Source organism: Hemicordylus capensis, chromosome 5 (genome assembly GCF_027244095.1).
Source record: "Hemicordylus capensis ecotype Gifberg chromosome 5, rHemCap1.1.pri, whole genome shotgun sequence".
Taxonomy (NCBI): Eukaryota; Metazoa; Chordata; class Lepidosauria; order Squamata; family Cordylidae; genus Hemicordylus; species Hemicordylus capensis.
The window spans coordinates 228162796-228185338 of record NC_069661.1 but is presented as its reverse complement, the minus strand read 5'-3'; the positions used below and the strand labels follow the sequence as shown (position 1 = coordinate 228185338).

The window sequence follows — 22543 nt, the reverse complement described above, 5'->3', positions numbered from 1 at the left end:
GAGGGCCCCCAAGCTCCACCCCTCCCTATTTTCTTCATTATCTCCCTCATTCTGAGGCACCGCCAGTGAGAGGGGCGACCACAGGACCCATTCCCCTACCTATGCCCCAGGGAGCTGTGGAGTAGGGTTTGTTTGTTTGTTTGTTTGTTTGTTTGTTTGTTTATTCGATTTCTATACCGCCCTTCCAAAAATGGCTCAGGGTGGTTTACAGAGAGAAATAACAAATAAATAAGATGGATCCCTGCCCCTAAAGGGCTCACAATCGAAAAAGAAATGCAAGATAGACACCAGCAACAGTCACTGGAGGTATTGTGCTGGGGGTGGATTGGGCTAGTTACTTTCCCCCGCTAAATAAAGAGAATCGCCACGTTAAAAGGTGCCTCTTTGCCAAGGCAGCAGGGGTTGCCAACTGTCCCTCACTAGGTGGGACATCCCTCATTTCAGGGATGAAATGTTGGTCCCTATAGGGACAGCATTTGTCCCTCAATTTGGTGGTGGGGCGAGCAGCTTCTTATTTTGAGAAGTGTTTGGTTGAAAAGTGGTATAACTGGAATAGGTTCTAAATAATAACAGTGCTGGCATTATTGACGGCACTCACTCACTCACTCACTCAATCAATCAATATGTCAATGATACTCAGGCTCTTGATTACCAATGCATACACCTCCCACCCCGCCCCGCCAGCCAGCCCCCCCCCCTCAAAAAACTTGTGTCCCTCATTCTGGCAATAAAATGTTGGCAACCCGAGGGTGGAATAAGAGAGGCCTGTTGAGAAGACATCAGTTAAACCAGACAGACAGAGCAGGGTTGGCGTCAGGGCTCTGCCGCTGCTCCTTGCTGTCATCGGCTTCTCACCTGCCCTCTCTGGAGCAAGCAGTGACCGAAGCAAGCAGCCGCAGCCATCACCTCCACCCATGTGAACTGGGCGCAGAGGAAGAGGGCAAGTGAATAGGAAGCAGTGACAAGGAGGAGACAGGCCCACGCAGAGAGGGCGCCTCACGGAAGGTATCTCGCTCAAGCACCTCCCGCAGCCTGAAGCTGGCAGAGAGACAAGGCTGGGTAGATCTTTCAAGTGCCCCATCATGTGGGTTAATTATACTATCACCTGAACACTCAGATATATATTTCTGTCTGACATGCTGGAAAAAAATTATTAAAAATTCACAGGGAGTCAAGGTAACAAACCAATAGGTATCCTTTCTATTTCTGCAAAACATATTCAGTGTGAACTGCCCAGGGACTTTTTGTATAGGGCAGTATATAAATGCACAAAATAAAATAAAATAAAATAAAATAAAATAAATATTCAAAACAAACAACAAGAGAAATATATTTATTGACTTATGACCTATCCTTCCTCCAAGGAGGTCAGGGTGGCATTAATAGATCCTCTTCCTACCTTTTATCCTCACAACAACCCTATGAAAGATAGGCTGTGGGAGAGTGATTGGCCCACAGTCAGTCAGTAGGTTTCAGAGCTGAGTGGGGATTTGAACGCAGGTCTCCCCAGTCCTAGTCTAACACTTTTAACTGTTACACCACACTGCCGGTATGGAAATCAATCAACCAAATAATGTGAATAAGTCACATTAAATGAAAATTATAATTGGCTTAATGCTACTCAACTGGAAGATAAAAATGCACAAACAAACAATTATCTGGGATACACATTTTACATACAGTTTGTTTCCTTGACTCTGGGTTTTGATTACTGCTTTGGGTCAAAGTAATTTCTTTTTGTCTATGTGCTGTGGGCGGGGGGGAGGGAATTATAATATCAGAACCACTCCTTAGAAAATCAACAGACAATTTTCCCCCCAGCATGTCATAGACATTTATTTTCCAAAAGATACAGTGCATAGGATTTCAAAACACAAAGGAAGGGACTTGTGCAACATTGCAGTTTGGCTTCCATGGAACAGAAAAATAACAAGATGCTCCCCACAACCAGAGCAGCACGCAAAGGTGGACTTGGGGAGGAAAGGTCGGGCTACATAATGTCAAAAATTGTAAAAATTAAACAAAATTAAGATGCAATTTTTCTAACCACAGAGAAGGAGTCAGTTTTAGAGAAGCCCCTTCTTCCCACACCATGATCACAGACACCATGATCACTATACCAGTGAAAATAGGGACATTTCACAAATAGAATCATGGACATGCTGCCTTGTGGATCTCATAATGGCTGTACTTGTGACATCATCAAGGAGAGACTCATGACATTCAAACAATGATATCTATGTTGCCTTTGAAAACACCTTTAGAATCTAAATTCTACTTTGCTGTATAATCACACCACATCGTAAATATCATGAGCTAGTAGCTCACGTCACTGGGCTGCCTAATCCAATGTTTTCATCTCTGCCACATTTGGGTGGCACAGATGAAGAGCTAACAATAACTACCACCCAGTCTACATCTGACAGAAGGCAACGTCCACCTTCTACTCATTCAGAAATGGCCTTTCTTTCTATCTGCTAGTTTCTCAACACCTCCTGGCATATCATAGTCTTTCAAACAAAAACACCGATTAACTCTGTTGCTTTGAAGAACCATGCTAATCTGCATAAAACACAGCACTCTGTCTTTGTGTATAAAGCAGGTGACCTTTCTGAGAATGTGGGCCTGTGCTTTGTATTTGAAGACTATTGTTTTCAGAACAAAGGGAACAGGGACGTTTCATATTTGTTCATGGGAGATGAATATGTCTACCAGCTTTCAGATTACTGGAAAGGATGTTTTGCACATGGATTCAGTACTTATGATTTCAGAAACTGATCCCCTGTACATCATATTCTGTCTCCTTCCAATGGCATTCTAAGCAGTATATTTCTGCCTTGCAGTTATTTATTTAAACTTACTTGTTTGTTTGTTTAGTTGAAATATTTCTATACTGCCCAAAACTTACATCTCTGGGTGGTTTACAACAAAATAAAAATAGAAAGTAAAACAAACATTAGTTGTGACAAAAACAAAAAGTTTAAAACATTACAATTTAAAAATTTTAAAACAATATTTTAAAACAGCATTAAAACCATTAAAAAAAATTAGTTAAAAGCCTGGGTGAACAGATGTGTCTTTAAAGACTTTTTAAAAGCTGTCAGAGATGGGGAGGCTTTTATTTCACTAGGGAGAGCATTCCAAAGCCTCGGGGCAGCAGCGGAGAACTATAGGAACGTCAAGAGAACTATAAGAATGTGATCTACATAAGAACAGCCCTGCTGGATCAGGCACAAGGCCCATCTAGTCCAGCATCCTGTTTCACACAGTGGCCCACCAGATGCCTCTGGGGAGTATACAAGTAAGAGGTATGAGCATGCCCTCTCTCCTGCTGTTGCTCCCCTGCAACTGGTATTGAAAGGCATCATGCCTCTGAGGCTGGAGGTAGCCCCCAGCTCCCAGACTAGTAGTCATTGATAGACCTGTCCACCCTGAATCTGTCTAAACCCCTTTTAAAGCCATCCAAGCTGGTGGCCATCACCACATCCCATGGCAAAGAATTCCATAGATTAATTGTACGCTGTGTGAAAAAGTACTTCCTCTTGTCGTTCCTAAATTTCCCAACCTTCAGTTTCATGTGGTGACCTCTGGTTCAAGTGTTGTGAAAGAGGGATAAAATTTTATCTCTGTCCACCTTCTCCACTCCATGCATAATTTTATACACCTCAATCATATCTCCCCTTAGTCGCATCTTTTCCAAGGCAAAGAGACCCAGATGCTGTAGCCTAGCCTCGTAAGGAAGGAAGGCTTCAGGCCCGTGATCTTTTTGGTTGCCTTCTTCTGCACCTTTTCCAGTTCTACAATATCCTTAAGATACGGTGACCAAAGCTGTACATAGTACTCCAGATGTGGCTGCACCATAGATTTGTATGAGGGCATTATAATATTAGCATTTTTATTTTCAATCCCCTTCCTAATGATTTCTAGCATGGAATTAGTCTTTTTCACAGCTGCCGCACATTGAATTGACACTTTCAATGAGCTGTCCACTAGGGATGTGCATGAACCTGTTCGGAGGCCCTCTTATGGGCCTCCGAACAGATTCAAACACCGGGGGTGGGTGGGTGGGTTTGAAGTTCAAGGCCAGGGGGGTGTCACTTTAAGGGCGGGGGAGGGTGCACTTACCCCTCCTGCAGCTTTTCCCCTGCCAGCGCTCATTGCCATTAAAAGCCTTTGGGGCAGCAGCATACCTCCCTGCCGCCCCTTCCCCCTCCTCGGCCGGAAGTGGCCAGAAGTACCGGGTGACACTTAGCTCATTGGCACTGGTCATCTGGAATAGTGTCCTGTACATGCACTTTATTACCCAAGTTCCATTTATAGCATGCTTGTAGTCAGAACTGTACATAGGAACATAGGAAGCTGCCATATACTGAGTCAGATCATAGGTCTATCTAGTTCAGTATTGTCTACACAGACTGGCAGCGACTTCTCCAAGGTTGCAGACAGGAATCTCGCTCAGCCCTATCTTGGAGAAGCCAGGGAGGGAACTGGAAACCTTCTGCTCTTCCCAGAGCGGCTTCATCCCTTGAAGGAAATATCTTCCAGTGCTCACACGTCAAGTCTCCCATTCATATGCAACCAGGGCAGACCCTGCTTAGCTAAGGGGACAATTCATGCTTGCTACCACAAGACCAGCTCTCCTTCTTGACCATGTCTCCTACACCATGTGTCTCCTACACCATGTCTCCTAAGCTGCTTGGCCATGCCCGCTAAATATTCACAGACATGAATTCCCTATTTTGATTGGTGAAATAGCAATAGCAATAGCACTTACATTTATATACCGCTCTATAGCCGGAGCTCTCTAAGCGGTTTACAATGATTTAGCATATTGCCCCCAACATTCTGGGTACTCATTTTACCGACCTCGGAAGGATGGAAGGCTGAGTCAACCTTGAGCCCCTGGTCAGGATCGAACTTGCAACCTTCTGGTTACAGGGCGGCAGTTTTACCACTGCGCCACCAGGGCTCAAATGTTGGAGTGTATGTATGAGTGAACCAACTGACAAGACCAAAATCCAACTGATGTTCCTCGGATCTGGCTGGAGGTATCTGATCTGTTTTTAAGTGGGTATTGAAGACATTTTCATTCTTTTAATATATTAGTATATATTAAATATCTTATTTTAATCCACTGGATGAAGAATTGGTTTTAATGCTGATATTTTAACCTGTTGTTATAGTTTTATGTTGTGAAGTTTGTAGGGTATTTTATTGTTAGCCACCTTGTGCTATGTTGGGGGAAAGTTGGGATATATAAATAAATGCTGACTTATTGATTATTTAGCAAATAATCAAACGCGCAAATAAACGCCCCTTGCTCCTATGGGGAAAAGGAAAGTGTTGTACTTGAAAGCATCATTGTGGTGAGAGCAAAATCTACCCTCCACCACGACAGTGGGAGGGCTGCCCCTCATCGATGGGGAATCCTGCAGGGAATCTGGTAGTGTGTGTCAGTGCAACCCCATGAACCCTTGCAATGTACAAGTCCTCTTGCTACACACATCCTGCCCATCAAAATGACAGGCATTTTATGAGCACATGATAAATATTAGCAGAAGATGCGTTCAGTGTGTGGATTCAACTGTAAGGTTATCCTTTTAGAGTATCAATAACATGAACTCGACTCACATGAATAGTTACGTACATTTCTTACTCCAAAATAGCTCAGTGCACAAAACTAACATAGTTCATTGCTTTGAATCCAGAAGGGCTACAGACAAAGTCCCGTCTGCTGTCTCTCACCCATGGTTGATAGAAGGCTTTCCCTCCCCCATCTGTTTCACAAGACAATTACTGACATGTATTGAAAACAGGCAGTAAACTCCTAATAGAGTAAACTCCTGTAGAACTAGTAGAAGTTGGGAGGGAAAGGATCCCACACTTATTTAGTGCACTCTGTATATACATCCGAGGTGACAGTTCTTAACACATGATTGGGCATTCTAGACTGGGAAAATTAATGTGTACACAAGCGATGTGAACTTCAGCACGGCTTAATGAGTCCGCGTAATCAGGAAGTTTCCAGATCCATTCAAATATTCTGACTCACATGGCTTCCATCAACATTCCAGGCACAACTCAAGAGAAGCAGCTCAAACTCAATGGCATTGCTCTTCCACCCAGACCTGTGTAGAAATCAGGGCTTTTCACACAGGAAAGCTTTCAAAATCCCATGCTATAATTTTCTGGGTTTGGCATGCATGTTCATCTGAGGTTGAAACAACTGGGGTTGAGAAATAAGTAGCAAAGATAATCAGAGATGTAGAAATTGTATGTTAATGTTTTTAAATGTCTGGTGCCATTTGCTTTTGAGGAAAGAAAATTTAAAAATGCCATTATATTCTAAACTGCTTATTATTTATATATAATGAAAGACACATGCAGATTAATATTAGTGAGTCTATTTACAGTATAATACTTGTAATATTTCTATCAGAGTACTGTATTCCTATTGCCTGTACTGTATTTATATTATTTTATTTATATTAGCGCATTTCTATTAAGTAATGACTTCATGAATTATTTTGTGCTTTATGTTGATTAGTTAAATGGTACATAATGTTTTTGTGAAGAATTACAAATGATGCTATTAATAATAGATATTATTTATTTAGAATAGAATTATTGTGATTTGTATCATTAAAGTACAATCCATTACAAAATACTTTCCGATATAAGTTACGAATGAAATACAACAATAGGTAAATAAATGAGTTTCAAAAATGAGGGTAATTATGGAGTATGTGACTCCTAATGGTGATTAATGTATATAGTTTGTAAGTATAATACTGTATATCTTATATTTCAATAGTGAGTTATAAATTCAGTAAGTGGTGATAGTAATGTGCAAATAAGACAGTTTTAAAAGAAAAGAAAAAACTGTCATAATCGTAGTAAAAATAGAACATGGAAAAGGTCCAGTGACTGCCCCATTTGAATCAACATGAATGTTTCAAAATCCTGCCCAAATAAGATGTTAAAAGTGTATCTTGATCATTCCAGTTAATAACAATGAAGAAACATGTTGTAATATATATACTTAAACTTAATTCTGCTACCAGAACATATTTTCCTACTATTTACCAATGTCTCTCAAATAATTATGATTAAACAGGTAAGAAAAGAACTATTTCTTCCTTCTGGTTTTCAATTCAGTTTCAGTTTGATCACATTGATTATACCATCCCACTATCTTGGAGTTGTAACATGTAACAGTTCATGGTTTGTGTGTTCGAGTTCTCATGTTCAGCCCTTTTCAAAGCAGAACTGGCAACAGGAAACCCTGGAAATTCACTGCCTGTCAAGGTTGACAAAATGGCAAGGCTGACCAATGGCAAGCCATTGGTTTCCTCAGAATCCGACAGTACATAATATCTTACCCTATGTGCACATGAATAAGTATTAATATATGATTATTATTAAAGGTAAAGTTGTGCCATCGAGTCAGTGTCGAATACAGGAGGGGTTTACCATTGCTGTCTCCTGTGCAGTATGAGATGATGCCTTTCAGCATCTTCCTATATCACTGCTGTCCAATATAGGTGTTTCCCACAGTCTGGGAAACAAACCAGTGGAGATTTGAGCCAGCAACCTCTTGCTCCCTAAGCAAGTTACTTCCCCGCTGTGCCATTAGTACTATTATTACTAGATTACAGATGATGGCTGAGGCTGAAGGTGTGTTTTTCTTGATGAAGGTGGTTTCGCATGTTCTCCAGAAGCAGCAAGGTTGGAAGTGTGAACGACCCGTGATACCTGGTGAGGGATGTGTATATCCTCCACAGGGAAACATGCATTCTTTCCTCATGTCTGGAGACCTTGCATTTCCACATTTCAGAAGTGACCTCAAGCAGGTTAATGTCTTAGAGCAGAGGTGTTCGAACCGAGTTCTAGAGAGCACAGGGGTTCCCCTGAAACCTATCAAGGGTTCCTCGATGAAAAGATCAAGATTGGTGGACCAGTATGGTTGCCCACTGTTACAAATTTTCTGCTGCAAACTGCAGCTAAAGGGAAATCATGACCCCAGACTTGGATGGCAGCCAGGACTCCAACACAGGAGGGTGAACCAACCTGGACAGAAAGGCTAGCAGCACCCGCAGTGTAGGTCCTGAGGCTGTCAGTGAGCAGACCTTTGAGACAGAGACCCTTAGCAAGGACCCCCAGCCAGAGCCCCTGGAGTCTGATTCCTCTGAAGAACTGGTCCCCCCTGCACTGGTCCCCCCTGCACTTGCCACCACAGAACAATGCACTAGCTGAGAGTTAAGACAGTCCAGGTCAGTTATGTTTTTGAGCAGGGGTACCCAACCTTGGGTCCCCAGATGTTATTGGACTATAACTCCCTTCAGCCAAAGGCCATTGTGGTTGGTGATGATGGGAGTTGTAGTCCAACAGCATCTGGGGACTCAAGGCTGGGAACCCTTCCTCTAGAGCAGGGCTGCACAACTTCGGCCATCCTGCAGATGCTGGCCTACAACTCCTATAATTCCTGGCTATGGGCCACTGTGGCTGGGAATTATGGGAGTTGTAGTCCAAAAACAGCGGGGGGGGCTATGTTGAGCAGGTCTGCTCTAGAGCAGGGTTTCTCAACGTGTGGGTCCCCAGATGTTATTGGACTTCAACTCCCATAATCCTCAGCCCCAGTGGTCTTTGGTTGGGAATTATGGGAGTTGAAGTCCAATTACATCTGGGGACCCACACGTTGAGAAACCCTGCTCTAGAGCACGCTCTCAGTTTTTACAGTGCAACAGTAAACAGTCAGCTTGACTAGAGCTCCATGAGGTCTAGAATTTGCCTCAGAACGCTCCGCAATGCGCAGCAGTTCTGTGGCAGACACAAAGGCATTTCTCAGCATACAAGTCAATGTGAAAAGGTAGAAAATCTGAAAACTATTCGTTTAGGAAAACAAAGACACTGTTTCAATATTGACAGCCTTCTTGGTTTGAGCGGAGTTTTTTTTTTTAAGTCACACGCAGAGACACAGAAGCTGCATGCTAAACAACTGAGAAGAATGGTTTGTACATTCCTAAACGAGGCACCGGAAAAAAGCATTCTTTTTATTATTTATTCTGATCTTACTTGGGGTGGGGGGGGAATGGGCTCTGTCAAATGATGGAATACAAGTCTGCTTGACTTTTAAGAACCTGTATTAAGGGCCTTGGTGTTGTTTTGTCAGTTTCCCAGAATGAGCAAGCACTGTTGTCGTGCAAAAGAAACAGCTCTCAGGAAATCACATACTGTATGTTTCCAAGCGCTTCATAAATCCATAGGCATCTGGCAGTCCTGCCGGGATTCCTACAACACATTTTTCACTTACTGATGTATGGTAACAAAATAAAATACCCCTGAATCACCTACTCTCCTATGAATAGTGAAAGTTACAATTAAAATAAACATTGCATTGGTATGAGAGCCAGGCTTTCAGATACCTAAGAAGAGGACAAAAAGCAGATCCACTTCAATATGTACCGTAGATAACTCTTGACCTAACCCTCGGTTTGGCTGCTGCAATGAGAGACGAGAGCAGTGTTCATAAAAATGTTTCAGAGAGGCGATCATGGAATAGTATCTCCCACACAAGGTTATACTCTGCAACTAGGGTTTCATAAAACTGTTTCAGGGGAAAAGATCATGAAATAGTATCTTCCACACTGACTCATATTCTGCATATTATGCAATTTAACACACAGCACTAGGTCAGTTTCACGCTCTGTCCCAGAATAAAGGCTGCCAGTTGGCTGGTTTTGGAACCAACCCAGTCGATTTACTTTTTCTTGCTCTTATTTCTTTTAACGCTTGGTGTAGTCAGTGGGCAATCTTAAATTTGCATACATGTAAATATGTATATGAGTAATATCTGGGTTTTTGTGTGAGGAGTAGCAACTCTGCATGCACCACATCTTGATGGCAATCCTGCTTCCCCTGTACAGAGTTCAGAGCAGCTGCTAAAGGGCTCTAATACAACCTCCTTCCCCCCCACCATACTGTCTCTGTGGTCAGCATAGCAGCACCACATGAACGAGGCAGCTACAGGAGAGTACAGTTAGGTTATGTAATTTTATGTATTGTGTGTGTGTGTGTGTGTTAGGGATGTGCAGTCCGGCTTGAGGTTGAACTGGTTCGCCATCAAACCAGGCCTCTTTTATGGCTTGCCCTCGAGCCAAACAGGGCCAGGTTCAGTTCGACTTCGAGCCAAATCACCTGGGCCAGCTCAGAGGTTTGATAAGTTGAAAAAGTTTATTTGTTTATATTTATAAGTTTAATTGCGTGACCAGGTACGTAAATAGCCAGTACGCGTGTGCGACAGCCTTCAAAATGGCCATCGTAAACTGGGAGAAGGCCGATAAGGACCAAAAACGGGCAGAACCATCCTGAAGAAGACTGGGGGAAGGCTAGCAGGGGAGAAGAAACGTCGGAGACTCCCCCTTCGGATGAGGCAGCACCCCCCCAGAGGCCGCCAGACCTGGCTATAAGTTGTTGGGTTGGTTTTTTTTGTTTTTTTTTAACTTATAGAAACCACCACCACCCGCTTCGAGCCGGGCCTGAACTGGTTCAGCCTCGAGCCAAACTGCGGCCCGAATCGAGATGCACGGAACCAAACCAGGCCCAATTCAGTTCGAGTCCGGTTTGATTTGAACCGAACCAGGCTTCCCAGTTCAGTGCACACCCATGTGTGTGTGTGTGTGTGTGTGTGACTTTTCAGCCAGTTAGTCTTCCAAAGTGGCTCAGAGACCATTAAAAACAAAAGGAGTATTGCGGGGGGGGGGTGGTAGTAAGAAATAAAAAGCATCCAGAATCTAAAACAATTCAATCAGAGATCAACAAGAAAGCCAAATCTTTTAAAAGCTGAAAGGGAAGGGAGCGGTTGAGCCTTCTGCAGGCTTCTGTGAATTCCAGAAGGCACCACTACCAAGAAGGCTCTGGTGTACACATCAGTCTAACTTGTCACTGCTGGTACGCAGAAGTCCCAGGTTCTCTCCCTGGTATCTCCTGTTAGGGCTGGGAAAGACTCCCACTGAAACCCAGGACTGCTGCTGATAGTCAGTGTAGATAATATTGAGCTGGATGGACCAAGGATCCAACTCGGCATAAGGCAGATTCCTATGTTCCTAACGTCAGCCAGAGGTGGGCCACAGAGCAGAGCCTCAATGGACAGGCAGAATCCTACAGGAGCAAGTGAACTTATAGATGTCACACTATACTTTTATATGATCCCCACTGCACGTTAAGGTCATCTGGGGAGGTCCGTCTCCGGTTGTCACCGGTTCGTTTGGTGACGACTCAGAGGCTGTAGCTTCTCCTGGACTGTGGAATGCACTCCCGGCGGAAATTTGTAATCTTGACTCCTTACTGTCTTTCAAGAGAGCCCTTAAAACCTATCTGTTTGGCCTGGCCTTTCAGGGTTTTTAATCAGTTTTAATTGTTTTAATACCTGGTTTTCAGGGTTTTAATTGTTTTGATAGTTTAATTGTTTTTTAAGTTGTTTTAAATTGGTATTTATATTTGTATCTCTGTTTTAGTTGTTTTTAATGTTTTCTGTTTTAATTGTAAACCGCCCTGAGCCATTTTGGAAGGGCGGTATATAAATTAAATAAATAAATAAATAAATAAATAAAATAAAATAAAATAAAATAAAATAAAATAAAATAAAATATACCCCTATGATAGCTATTCTGTATCCTGTTCTCAGTAAGGTGGTAGTGGAATTTTTCAGACTTTCTCTTTAGACGAGGATGTGGCTTCTCACATTCCTACCTTCACTCTCCAACTTTTGGATTATTTTTCAGTCTTCAATACACACACACAAACACACACACACCACAAAACCCAGCAAGCCTGATATAATTGCATGTGTGTGGGTGAATGTAGAAGGGTGGCATAAAGTTCTACGTTCAGCAACATCCTGTGACATTTCATCACTTATGTCATAGTATGTAAAACCACTTACATACCAAGCTGTTTTAAATTTAAAACTATATTAAAATTGGTGTATGACCTGAATGCTACCCAGCAGAAAAGAGAAGAGGGCTATCTTGGGAATTATAGAGAACTGTTTGTTGAAAATGGTATAGGAACAAAGATCTACAACAAATCAAGGTTGGGGGAAGCAATTATTATAGGATGAGATATATGACTTGTCATTGTTGGTATGCAAGAGAGAAAACTGCTTTGGACATGCAGAGCTAACATGGCATGATTATATTTGCAAACAAACCAAAAGGAGACTAAAGAGAAGATGGAGTGAAATGTTCAAGGAGGACATGAAGAAATGCAGACTGACAAAGGAACAAGCAAGAGATGGAAATTAATGGAGAAAGATGACGGGGCAGAGCCTGAACAGGGGAAATAATGAGTGAGAAGGCAGGAAAAGAAGAAGCAAACACACCAATAGAGTGAATGCCATAAAGATAGAACTACACACAAAGCCCCAACTTCAGGTATTAAACTGAAAATTGCCATTGGCAGTTACACTGTCAGTAGCCACTCTATCCCTGCACCTCTGTGGTGAAAACTCTGTGGGCTTGTTCACATGATCATTAAGTGTGAGCTCTGCACGCTCCCAGTTTTCAATCGTGTGTGAGTAAAAGGCAAGGTAGGATGCAGGAAGCATGATCAACTGCTGGGCTTCAGCTGCGTAGGATGGTTTCTCCTCCTACCTTGTTCAGAATTTGGGGACGGAGTATTAGCAGGGCGTGCTTGTCCTAACCAGCTGATGCTTAGCAGACAGTCATGATTCCCACCTCCCATCTTGCTTTTTACTTGCATGTGACCAAAAATCAGGAGCGCCCATGGCTCTTGAAGGAGTGTAGGACACTTGTCCTACCCACTTAATGGTCATGTGAGCAAGCCTTATATATACTTTAAGAATTAGAGCAGCAACCAATTCAGTTTCACACTGGAAGTGTCTATAAGGGCTGCCAGAGGTCTGTATCCTCTTACTGAATACTAGTGTTACAGGAAGCAAAACTCATGGCCTTTCAGTCCCAAAACACAGAACAAGTAACCCCATGCGATACAATTAGAAGAGATAGAAGTAACCGGTGGGGCATGGCCACCCTTTATAGGTCTAACAATTCCCTATTACAAGTGCTTTGAATATAATTTCTCAATGTGCACCGGCATCCCTGGCCTAACACACCTTGCAGGTAGAACTCTGGATTGCACTGCATTAAGTTGCATGCATATGAGCTCACCAAGGAGGAAATAGTTGATTCTGTATCCAAGCGGATGTATAATCTTTCAGAGTAAAGGATGATTGCTAAAAAAAGATGAGAAGGGAAATAAACACAAATGACCATGAGAAATGACCATTTGTAAAAAAAAGAGCAAAGTGGGAAGAATTTTATTTGAAAACTTCAGTTCCAATGTCAGTGCAAACAAGCCAGGAGAAATGTAACTACAGGTGGCCCGGATTATCCATGGACTCTGTATCTGCAGTTTTGTGTATCTGCAACTGGGTCTTAGAGACCCAGCTTCATTATCCGTGAGTAGAAAAATAAGCGGAATTCACCTATTCGCATTTCCAGTTTTGAGTGGCCGGAAATGACCTGGAAATGACTTCCAATGTCATTTCTGGCCGCCATTTCCAGCAGAGAGCCATTTTGTGGCTCTTTAAAAAGACAAATTGGTGAATATTTGACCATTTGAGGGGTGGGTTCTGGAGGGCATTGCTAGAGAGCTGGAGAATAAGGTACTGTCCTTTTCTTCTCTTATTTCTGGCCCCTTGCTTCCCCCCATGCCTTTGGGGGGGGTTGTTTTTGTTAAGAACCTAGCCTCCCAATTCCCATTGACTCAAGGTTTCATTATTTGCAGTTTCCGTATTCCTGCTTACAAGCGAGAATAGAACCCCCGTGAATAACAAGGGCCACCTGTAATATGGAAACTTATTAGAAAAAACACAGCTCAGATTTAGTCAGATACTGTCAAGCTAATATCAGTGATAGGAAACAACTTTGACATTGTTTTATTTTTATTCTTAAATTGTGAATTAAGTTTAAAGATTAAAATTATATCTGGGGATTTGTGGAATAAATGCATGGTTAGAATCATAATGCAGAAACTCATTACAAAATTTTGGAGTACTTTTCATGTACCGTGGGTCCCGGAATATCTCAATTAGGGGACGAGGTGGACAGTTCAATGGATGATACAAGGTGGGAAGACCCTATGGTCTATACTTCAGGCAAGCTTGTCTTCACCAAGACCTGCACAGCAGGAGAATCTGGGGAACCATAACCTTCCTTTATCCGCTGACCCAGAGCAGTCCTTCAGGGACCTACTGGTTCAGGTAGAAGTCCCCAACGCTGCTGGAGCCCGAGCTTAGAATATTGGACAAAGCCAATCTAAACAAGAGAGCCTTCCCTAGAGAAGGGGTGGGGCCAATACCTGGACAGCAGCTATAAAAGCCAGTGGTCAGCTCCAAGAATCTGCTGGAGCAGCATCCACCTCTCGTGCCTGCTGCACCCAGCTCTCTTAACCATCTACTTAGAGCTATCCTGACCCCGCTTTGCCTTGGAGCTGTCCAAGACCTGTGTCCCTCCTGACTTGGCCTAGAACAGGATAGGATAGTTCAAAAAGGTGCCGGGATAGGGGCTTACAAAAACCAATTATTTTCAGCTGGGATCCTGCATTCGGTTTTGCTAACAAAAGGTAAGGTAGGGTCGCCTTGTATTTCTCTGAAGGAGGGACAACTAAAAAGAGTGATGATCCATGATGTGGATGGTATACATGTACGGTCCTCAGATTGGAGCGGAGGGTGTTACCAGTTTCTCAGTTGCATATTATTAATAGTAACACATGCAAATATATGGTTTCTGATTGCCCAGTACTGAACTTGGTTAAAATAAAACCTGATGGTCAACAAAATGCATACAAAACAATCTCTGTTCTACATCCATGGGTGTAGATGTACCCATCCAGCCCGATTCATGGACCAGCTAGGACTGCTTCACACAGAATGCATTTTCTGATACTAAAACCAACTCAGAAATGCCATGTATCCTGCATCTACATTTCTTTGTTAGATTCTGAGCCCTTTGGGGACAGAGAGCCATTTTATTTAATGGTTTTATTTAATGGTTTTCGGGGTTTTAATTGTTTTGATAGTTTAATTGTTTTTTATGTTTTAATTGTTAATTGATGTTTTATATTGTTTATATTTCTGTTTTAACTGTTATTGGTTTTAACGGTTTTGTTTTAATTGTAAACCACCCTGAGCCATTTTGGTAGGGCGGTATAAAAATCAAATAAATAAATAAACAAACAAGCAAGCAAACAAACAAACAAACAAATAATATGTGAACCACTTTGGGAAATTTTGTTGAAAAGTGGTATATAAATATTCATTGTATTTGTATTCACAGACTATTACATGCAAAAAATAAATGCACACATGTGTATTCTTATTTGTGTGGATGTTCTACAAATGCACCACGAGCATCTGATCACATGGACACAGGCAAAGTAGGCACATATGTGTGCATCACACAGGCTGCACGTACATGAATATATAACAGCAATATCCATATCGGAAATTAGTCATTTATGCAGCAGCCCTTGGGCTACTAAAAGACCAGCATCTCAAGTTGATATGACATGGGAGCCAATATTTTCAACTGCTTCAATAAAAATTCAAGGAAAGTTTTCATTCCTAAAACATCTGTAACAAATATAGCCACATTTCTAATCTCATTGAACATAATAGCAAAATACAATGATTGGGGACAGTACACGATAATGCTGGATTATGATTACTACTTTTTATCAGTCAGAGACAACTGAGATCGGCTCCCATAAAAAAATCCTTTAGAAACTGCCATCCTTGATTTATGCTATATCTTAAGGAGCAAGTCTCTTCTGGCATATTTATACTCTTTAATCTCTCAGTATACTGCTTTGCCAGGAATATTTTGCTACATTTACTGAGGGATCAAGACCCTCCCCGCCCAGCAGTTTCCTGCTCATGAAACAGCCTCTGTATATATTTTTGGTTGTGTGCTATTCTATCGGACAATACATTATTTATCATTATATTAGTGAACATTTTCTATCATGGACTGTGTGCTATCCAGCTGCAGGAGGAAATTTCAAATACCAGATGCTACCCAGACACAATGAAATGCAGCTTAGATGCAAATAGCAGATAAAGCTCTATTTTATTTCCTGGTTCCGTTTAGATAAAGGGGATCCATTTATTTCTTAATCTTAATGCACAATAACAGCATCTTGTTACTCAATTCTGAACAGCAGTTCCTGTTTTACAGAATTAACTCTGTCCAGCCACATGTTTGAAGAGACAAAGGACCTTACAACGAAAGGACTAGAGAAACCATGGTGATGAGGGTTAAAAAAAAAAAAAAAAAAAAAGCTAACAGACAGAAATGCTTTGCCCTTGACCAAGGGAGCTACAAAAGAAATCTGTATGTTATAGTTGAGAGGTGGGGTACACATCAGGCTGAATTAGTTTGTGTTCCTACACCATGAACCAGGGAAGTATGCAATTCGAGGAGTAAACTTTGCCATTCATGAGCATTTAAAAGCAATTGATGTTTCTGTGCAAACAGGAACTGAGGTGTCTGGCTGCTAACTGGAAGCTGCCATATACTGAGTCAGACCATAGGTCCATCTAGCTCAGTATTGTCTACACAGACTGGCAGTGGCTCCTCCAAGTATGCAAGTAAAGATCTCTCTCAGTCCTGTCTTGGAGATGCCAGGGAGGGAAGTTGGAACCTAGATGCTCTTCCCAGAGCAGCTCCATCCTCTAAGGGGAATATCTTACCGTGCTCACATGTAGTCTCCCATTCATATGCAACCAGGGCAGACCCTGCTTAGCTAAGGAGACAAGTCATGCTCACTACCACAAGACCAGCTCTGGGCAGAGGCACCTTTCAAAGTTGTGATTCTCATTACATTAAGTGCGGGGGGGGGGGGGAGAGCAACTGTCCCTATACAGCCCCATTACAGCATCCCTCTAGTGGCTGTTGCTGGTGTCTGCCTTCTGTTTCTTTCCGGACTGTCAGCCTTTTGGGGACAGGGAACCATTTTCTCCTTACTCTTTCCCCATGTAAACTGATTTCAGAACTCTTTTGTTAAGAACCTGCATATAAATCATAGCAATAGTGATAATGATAATGTCCAGGTGGGGGAAGCCACCCCCACTCCTATTCTGTATGAAGGGTCTGTCCAAGATATTGGCTTGTGGACTGGCTCCATTCTAGCGGCAGGACAGACCTAGTCCTTGTACAGAACGTTGCTGTAGTTGGCAGAAACCAATGCTCTAATCACTGTTGCTGCTATGCATACCTTTCTGATAAGGATATTGGGAGAAGAAAAGCTGTAGTAGCTCTATAGTAGAGCACATACTTTGCACGGAGGAAGTCCTAGGTTTAGTCGCTGGCATCTCCAGGTAAGGCTGGGAAAGACCCCTGTCTGAAACCCTGGAGAGCTGGTGCCAAAACTGACTCAGACAGACCAGTGGGCTGACACAGTATAAGGCAGCTTCTTATCCTTATAAGGATAGAAGAGAAATGGGATAATACAGTCAAACTATAGAGAGGAGAGCTGGTCTTGTAGTAGCAAGCATGACTTGTCCCCATAGCTAAGCAGGGTCTGCCCTGGTTGCATCTGAATGGGAGACTAGAAGCGTGAGCACTGCAAGATATTCCCCTCAGGGGATGAAGCCTCTCTGGGAAGAGCAGGAGGTTTCAAGTTCCCTCCCTGGCTTCTCCAAGATAGGGCTGAGAGAGATTCCTGCCTGCAACCTTGGAGAAGCAGCTGCCAGTCTGTGAAGACAATACTGAGCTAGATAGACCAATGGTCTGACTCAGTATATGGCAGTTTCCTATGTTTCCTATGTTCCTAAACTACAATAGAGAGGAGAGAATTAAGTTACTGAACATTTCCGTCTTTTAACAAGACAGGAGACAACCCATTAGAAGAGCTCTTTAGGCTGGTTCATCAAGTTTGTAAGCCCCTAGTTCCTCGAGTGCATGAGGTTTTCGCCCTACCAGGTGCAGAAACAACCTGCTGGGTTTGTTTGTGTGAACCGGTTCGCAGATGCAAAGAATACTGTACAGGCTGATAATGCTAACACAGATAAGGATTTGTTTTTGTTTTTGTTTTTTAAATAACACATTTTAACATTTGTAGTTCGGAAATTGCAGTTAATACAGAATGGAACAGCCAGGTTGGTCTCTGGGGTTGCCTGAAGAGATCACATTACACCAATTTTAAAAGAAATATACTGGCTACAAATAAGTTTCCGGGTGAAATGCAAAGTTCAGCGACGATGATGACAACTAATATTTATATACTGCTCTGAGTGGGCTTGGTCAGGGTTTATTGTGGCCGGCCCACGTTTGGCCTCAGAGATTTGGTCCAGACCAAAAGGGCTACTCTGTCAGCTCCTCAGGCACTGTCTGTTGTCCTCACAGACAGGCCTCTATCTGTCCTGTCAGACACAACAAGGAGTCATGGGGCTCTGGCCTCCTTCAGCCCTCCTCTTCTGGCCCCTCATTCTTGGCTAGGCTGGCTTTATAGAGCCCCTAACACATGGAGCAAGACTCAAAAGACCACTGCATCTTGCGAGATTTCGGTCCGTGATCCTTTGAGAGTTGCTCCGAATCCCATGAGACTTCACCGTATGAGGCTGGTGAAGCCTCACAATGGGAGGGAGGCCAGTCACAGTCTTCCCTGGCGGCATGTAGGGCAAGATCGTCGCCATTCCCCTCCACGCCTGGTGGGTTGGCGACGAACCCCCAACAACCACTTTTCAACGAAAGTTCCCAAAGCGGTTTACATATAAATGAATGAATGGATGGATGGTTCCCTGTCCCCAAAGGGCTCACAAAAAGAAACATAAGACAGACACCACCAAACCTCTGGAGGGATGTTGTGCTGGGTATGGACAGGGCCAGCTGCTCTCCCCCTGAGAAATAAAGAGAAATCACCACTTTAAAAAAGGTGTCTCTGCTCAGTTAGCAGGGGTCAAAGTGCTGGTTATTATCTATAAAGCCCTGAATGGCTTGGTTTCAAGGTATTTAAAAGAACGCCTTCTTCTTCATCAACCCTACCGCCTATTAAGATCCTCTGGGGAGGTCCGGTTGCTGTTACCCTGGCTCAGTTGGTGGTGACTCGAAACCAGGCCTTTTCTATTGTTGCCCTGGGACTCTGGAACGCACTTCCATATGAAATTTAGAGTTTTCCCTTCTCTAAATGTCTTTAAGAAGGACATGAAAACATACCTGTATAGCCAGGCTTTTAGTTTATAGCTTTAAAGTTTCGGGTTTCAGAGTTTTTATTTGTATTTTAAACCGTTTCAATCGTATTGATGTTTCAGTGGTTGTTTTTAGATTGTGAACTGCCCAGGGACTTTTTTGTATGGGGCGATATAGAAATGTACTAGATAGATAGATAGATAGATAGATAGATAGATAGATAGATAGATAGATAGATAGATAGATAGAATTGTATACATCTTTACAACATGAATAGGCTACATTTTACCACCACCTAGAAACTTTGTAGACTAGAAACTTGTGAACTTCTTTGCAATCGAATCAAATCATATCTAACCTTTGTGCCAGGGGTGGAGCTACTGGTGTTTGCTTGTGTTCAAAGAACATGAGGTCACAAGAGGGGCGGGGCCCCTGAGGGCTCCTCAGTCACTGGCCTCTCCCCCAACTTGCCAAAGCAGCTCCTGCCTGCTGCTGCTGCTTGCCGCTACTCTCCCTGCTGCCCACAGCCACCTGCCATTGGGCTCGGGGGGCACTCGGAAGCAGGGAGGCCCCACCCCATCCCTGTCTCCATAGAAGAATGGGTCTCCCTCCTTCTGAGCCCAGTGGGAACTGTCTTGGCATCAGAGCACCTGTGTGCTCTCCATTCCCATCAGACACAGGAGGCTCTCAGGAGGGAGGCCCCGTTCCATTCTTCTCTAGAGAGAGGAACGGGGCCTCTCTGCTTCCGAGTACCCCCTGAATCAGATGGCAAGCAGCAGTGGGTGGCAGGAAGAGCAACAGCGGTGGAATAGCGGCAGCAGGCAGCAAGACGAGTGCTGCACAGTGGCAGAGGCTGGTGATGAGAGGTGTGCACGGCGGCAGTGCACACTGCCACTGTGGGAGGGGCCAAGTGCACAACTGTGGGGGGGGGAATCACTGAGAGGGGCCGGAAACAGGCCTCCGGTGCCCTAGCATCGTCACTGCTTTACAACAAGAATATGACTGCATGTGGACAACTCACATGCATGTGGGTTGAATCCAGAGGACTCTGAACACCTCACTCAGAGTGGTGTATAGTATAGAGCCAATCCACATCTGGTTCGCCGCATAGAATCTGCAGTCAGAGAATAACCTCTGGGTAGGGGACCAGCAAGCTATACAGCAATGACTGCGTTGGAGGTGGTCATGCATCCTAGCTTTCAGAGCCCTCCCCGCAAAAGCAGCAGCTTCATCTTTCTCCTTTCTGTGCATCCTCTCAAAGCTCATAATGTATCCTGTGGCGATGGCAAGCACATGAGAGTGAACATGAGATCAGTGCAACATTACCATCTGCCTCTCAGACAAAGGTCTCAGACCACTGCATAGACCGCTTTTTCAGACCGCTGCATAGCACACCCTACATCTACTCATTCTGGATACCCATTACTCACATACCTACAGTTAACATTCTGAATGAATAGCATTACTCATCACAAAGAATGTTGCTCGAAAAATAGTAGCAGACCTCACAGCTAGAATATGAGCTGAATGTGTTATTAGTCAACAAACAGGGAGATATTTACCCATTCCTGGTATTTTATGACTAGAAAACATATTTTATGAGGACACAAAAAAGTTCTCCTCCACCTCTGCAATCCACGTTGTGCTTAATCAATAAATCTGCTGACCCCAAGGAATGGTCCAAGGCAATATGGGTGTGACAACACATCCAGCATTATAATGCAACTGATCTGGGGAAAGATGGTAGGATTCCAGGAAACCAATTCCCCCCCGCCCGCCATTTCTTAGAAACCATTATAATTTTGACAGTACCTGGTGATAAGATGCTTCTTTTTAAAGGAAACAAATAATAACTGGGTTTGTTTCTTTGTTATTGTTGCTCTCTTTAGCCTATTGTATTGTTGTATTTGTATAGCTTTTATTTTTATTTATTACAATATTTTTATTCAACCTTTCCATAACCTATGGGACTTCCAAGGCAGCCTGGTCTTTACATTTTTGTATTTTGAAATTGTTTGTAAGTTGCCTCAAGCACAAGGAAGGTCAGGATAAATGGTTTTAAACAAAACATTTGCTAATCATGCCTTTGGAGGAACTGTAAGTCCTATTCAGATGACCAGCCTTGTTGACTAAACACATGGAGGGCGGTTGGGACTGTTCCTGCATGAATCCATTCTGTACAGAGCCTAATTCTGTAGAAGTTGTACACATACTGTAGAGGCTCTCCACATGATCTGCAAAATGGAGAGTACAGATCATACACTGAGAATCTGCATGTGTGCAATTTGTAGAAATGTAGACTCTGTAGACCTTCATCTCCAACACAAGGAGATTGGGAAAAGGGACAGTAGGTGTATTCCTGCTTCTTCACATGTTGATTACTCCCACATTTTGGTTATTGTATAGAGCAGCGGACATCAAACCTGGGTCCCCAGATGTTGAACTATAATTCCCATCATCCCCAGCCAAAATGGCCAAAGTTGTAGTCTAACGACATCTGGGGACTCAAGTTTGATCACCCCTGCCATAGAGCTTAGGTCTTAGAGGGAACCTAAATACTGGCACTTGTTTATCCAAAATGAATCCTACTGGGAAGTTCTCACACCAAAGTTCTGCTGATGTAAACAGAAGTTCCCAGCACCACAGCTGACATTGTCACATAGCAACCAGCAATGCATCCTTCGCAGATCCAGCCCCATCCCTGAGGGGCAGTGTGAAAAGAACTAGATGGTGCCACACTGAGTGCAGCAAACAGTCTATGCCTCTCCATAACTCAATTAGTATGTTGCATGCCCATAAGCAACCACCTAATAATTTTGTTTTTCAGATAATGCCAACTGAGGTTTACTGAGAATTCTCTTGTGTAGAATCTATGCACCAAATCGAAACACTGAAGGTGTATAAGGAGGCAGCTGGCCTGTGAACAACACCAGGGGGTGCTACAAATTCACAGGTATTGGAGTATCAGATGCACAGCCCTATGCAGTAGCTCTATAACCTTAGCTCTATAACCTGGGAGCTACTACCACTGCCTTCCCGATTGCAGAACTGCTCCACAGGGCTGTGCATCGGACACTCAGGTGGCAATAAATTTGCAGCATCCCACCCCCCTGCTGCAAATCAATCAGCACTGAAGTTTTGATGCACAGCCCTACAAGAACTAAGGGGGTCAGGTTAGCTACACTGCTTCTGTGAGGCTTTTGTTGTTGTTTTTATTTTATTTTAGCTCACATGTAGTCACCCATCCATATGATGATTCTTACTATATCTGTACAAGATAGCATGGGACAGGGAACCAGAAGCTGTGCAACATATGGGCATGCCTTATACTG

General features: G+C 43.1%; 1 protein-coding gene across 5 annotated transcripts in view; it reads right to left on the bottom strand.

Moving 5' to 3' along the window:
* Positions 1 to 22543, bottom strand: part of HIPK2 (homeodomain interacting protein kinase 2) — a 232468-nt gene that overhangs the window by 169602 nt on the left and 40323 nt on the right. The window contains exon 1 of one of the 5 annotated variants that reach the window (XM_053256752.1): positions 1400 to 1417. The exons of the other annotated variants lie outside the window; for them this stretch is intronic. The gene's annotated coding sequence lies outside the window, so the exon portion shown is untranslated. Of the gene's footprint in view, positions 1 to 1399; positions 1418 to 22543 lie in introns of those variants that run through there. 5 annotated transcript variants of the gene reach the window in all.